At 39.1% G+C, this 3,930-nt stretch overlaps 1 protein-coding gene across 1 annotated transcript in view; it reads left to right on the forward strand.

The window, feature by feature from the left end:
* The first annotated feature begins 2,182 nt into the window (after positions 1 to 2,182).
* SPHK2 (sphingosine kinase 2) overlaps positions 2,183 to 3,930 on the forward strand; it is a 602,609-nt gene continuing 600,861 nt past the window's right edge. The window contains exon 1 of the mRNA XM_044081371.1: positions 2,183 to 2,283. The gene's annotated coding sequence lies outside the window, so the exon portion shown is untranslated. The remainder of the gene's footprint in view (positions 2,284 to 3,930) is intronic.

Raw genomic sequence — 3,930 nt, forward strand, 5'->3', positions numbered from 1 at the left:
ACCGTGGGTAAATCCAGCATTACCCACACCCAGGCGTGGGTTATTGCTATAAGTATCAGGGACAGATCCAGAAAAAATCAGGGACATTTTTAAAATATTAATACTATTAACTTGACACATAGGCAGAAAAAGAGAATGTTAATTACTATACATTTTTGTGAAATAAAAGATATCTACGCGCCTCTTACTGCCATTATTTGTTGAGTATAATTCACCACCTTTCCTTTAAGTCACCAGTTTTAGGAGGGATTAAGAGGGACAGAGCAAAATTTTGGAGTCTAAATCGGGGACATTTGAGAGGTACTATCACAGGACAGCAGCTGTTTCAGCAGAAAAGTACATGTATGGATTACGTGTAAAGTGGAGTGCCGTTACATAGAACACTTTATACTACTAGACTTGCTAGTGGTACCAAGTAAAGAGGCTGAGCAGCTACAACATCCACAAACAAATTAATTGGGGCACTTATGCTACCTTTTAATTGCAGGGGATCGGACACTCAGACCAGCCTTCACGGGGGGGGGGGGGCGGATCACAGTACCCGCAAATCAACGTTAGGCTACCCGTAGTTCTTAACATTTCACGTAGTAAAGTTTATTGTTCGCGGAGACTGATGACACAGAGAACGCTTGGTTGAACCAGTGTCTTTATGATAGTGATTTGAAAGGTTACGACAGCAGCGCGCAGGTGTACAACTACGATTATGTCAGAACACAACTACGATTATGTCAGAACACAACTTCACTATTTCAGTCCAGTGTTCTCCATTATCATCGAGTTTTACATCTCACAGTCTAGCGTCTGTCTCTCTTCCTCCCTAAACATCTTCAGCAATGCCAAGAAATCTGACTGCTTTTTCATTGCACATTACACTGTAAATACCAAAGCTAAACACATCATTTCCTCAAGAGAACTAACGATGATACAAAACATTTAAAAAACATTCAAACACCTTAATACAAACTTCAAATAGGAGAAAACTTAAACCACTTCTGAGAGCTACTTTTGGTCTAGCCTCAAGTTAGCCTTTGGTTACGTCAGGACGGTTGCAAACGTAAGGCGGAGTTTGAGAGACGTCGGCCAACAACATGGGAATGCGGTGTTTTTTCCCTGTGGATAAGGTTGTTATACTGTTGCTATGAAAATAACAGTGGAATTTTTGCAAGATTTACTTAATTTGAAAAGGTAAGGATTTCAACGTTTAGTCTTCATTTGTACTGGTCAGTGCATACTATCTATACTGTAAAATAATTTAAGAACTGTGGAGCTTTGTCTTAAGGAATTGCACCTTTCCTGAAAAATGACGAAAAGACGGTGCTGCTTGTCGACCGCATTGTTTGACAGTTGATGTGTTTAAGATGGTTGGTATTCTGGTCAAAGTTGTTTGGAAGCCGTTAGGTGTGGTAACAGAATAGGGGGCATCTTAATATTTTTGTTGTTAACTTTTACATCTCGAGAAGAAAAAGCATATTGGATTTTCTTTTGCACCTGTGCAGTTTGACCAGTCTGAACACTGACACACAGTAGTTTTAGTAAATTCGTTTGATTTATTGCTTCTGTGTAGAACGTAGCAGTTGTCTGTTTACTTGTCTGTATTATTGTGAGACAGACTCCACTTGTTCTGCCAGAGTAGTGGTTGTATAAGGCGGCAGGTCTGTATACATCGGCAAAATGCAAGGTATGTCATTGTGATATCGAATTAGTTGCTGCCTTTTTCACTTTTTTTTTATCAGCTCCCGTTACTGCGAAGCCCTTTACAGGAAAAAGCGATGTATTGTATTTTTGAAAATTAAAATGCGTATTAACTGTATATTAGGCTCCAGCACCATAATCTAATGAAATCCGGTGTGTCTTACACGAATTTGATCATGACCTTGGCATGTATATAATGACAGGTCAGGAGTGCAGCCATCTAATCAAAATCTATGGGTACCGCAAGGGTTGCTGTGTCATCCTTTTTATCAGGAGTGACGATTGTTGTGCTGAGATTGAACACCATTGACATCTATGGGGTGACTAGAGTGAGGCATGAAAGTGCCGTTGGTAGTGGTTGATTTGCTTCTATTTTAATTACGTGTTTGTTAATTGGATAAGCGAACCTAGTCATTCGCAACATCCGTTATCAGGCATTCTAAACTCAGATGTTGGATGCCACAGGCTTTTGTCATTTTAGTTTGTTGGTGATATCTGTGTTTGTGTTTGATAGTTGCATTTTATTTGGACATAGAAAATTTATGCAGTAAATGGGGTTTTCGTTTACCACATGGACAGAAAGCAGAGACTGTAGGTGTAAAGTAATGACACAAAATAGAATCCGTATTTCTCCCTTTTTCCGTTCTTCAGGCCTCCTTTTCTCTTCCTGTTTTCTGATTTACCTTTGCTTAGTTCCCCTTTTTGTCTTTTCTCTTTTGCAGTCATCAATTTTCACTAAGCTCTATATCCTTTTCATTTTGGTTTGGTGCTTGTGTTTTAAGTTGCCTTCCTTGCTATTTAAAACACTAACTCTCTTCTGTATTAGCCATGTTGTGTAAGTGTGTGTGTGTGTGTGTGTGTGTGTGTGTGTGTGTGTGTGCACACACAATTATTTTTATTGATTTTGTTTGATGGGGCAGTCTGACTGGGCTGTGATACCCAGTGGAAGAAAATCACCACTTACAAAATGTGCAATTTTTATAATGTAGAGAAGAATGTAAAACTTGGTCACAGTGTGGGCATGCAGTAATTGAAAGGTCGCTAAGTTAGACAAAGTCTACAATTAGTAAAGCATAGCAGCCATTGCATATAAATACAAGACAAATTGCTATATACAGTGAGATTTAAAATATCAAATTACAATTTTACTTTTGTGGATGGGAGATATAGTAGAAAGCAGTGAGTAGGTGAGGGAAAGGTGCATATTTGCTAGGTTCATAGGTGTGTACTAGGCTAATGGTCTTGGAGCCTTTACAAGCCTAGCCCATAGTATTACCCAGGTGATGCAGAGAAAAAAGAAAGTTATAGTGAAGTTAAGGTAGATGTTAAGTTGTACGAGCTGACATTTTGCTAGAGAGGAAACTTGCAAAAAGTAGAGACGGTCGAAGTGGCAGTAAAGACAAATAAATGGTAAGAAATTTGGGTTGGAATTTGCTTTGTGGAAGTATATAGGGGCAATGTAAGTGTGTAAGGGCCAGGGTATTCTAGCTTTGGTAGCCAAGTGTTGTTTTTAAAGTGTGTTTAGCAAATTTTTGAATATAAATATGGTGGGGGGGGGGGGTGCTGCCTGGTGATAGGGATAGGATTCCATATTTTGGGAGCTAATTTTTGAGTAAAAAGACGTACTGACCAGCAGAGTTGTGTATTTTAGTTGGGGACTTGTTCATAATGCACAGAGGTCATGCAGGGGGGTGTAAGGTTCCACAAAGGCTGGTGGTGCAGTTTTGAGGTTTGTAGGTTATATTATGAACAGTTGATAACTGGGTAAAAGTGTGTGCAAGTTCTAGTCTGCCAAATGTTTTAAGCTAGAGCGTGGTGGGATTCAGCACATTTATAGTGGCAAATTTAGCTATCTTGCTATAGTATAGTGTTTGATGGTGAAGATTGCTGAAGGTTGGTGTATACTGGGACAGTGTAGTGGTGAAGGTACGAGAGATGGTTCAGATTTTTTTTTCTTTTGTTTAAAGTATTTCCTATGATGTAGGAGTCCATTTTTGGTTTGTTGTATTTCAATATCTAACTTTAGGTGGCTGTCTATAATGATACCATGTAGCTTTGTGTGGAACATAAGTGCGATAGGATTGTTTGAGGTGATGGGAGTTGTGTTTTGCACAGGATACATATTTTGGTGTGACACAGTAATTTGGTTTCGTAGCATTTAGCAGGAGTTGTGAATTGCCGAGCCAGGTTTCTCTAGAAGAAGAAAAAAAACTTTGGGGAGTCTTTTCCTTATGTTTT

The sequence above is a fragment of the Protopterus annectens genome, chromosome 1.part1 (assembly GCF_019279795.1).
Source record: "Protopterus annectens isolate FY-2018-M chromosome 1.part1, PAN1.0, whole genome shotgun sequence".
Classification (NCBI taxonomy): Eukaryota; Metazoa; Chordata; order Ceratodontiformes; family Protopteridae; genus Protopterus; species Protopterus annectens.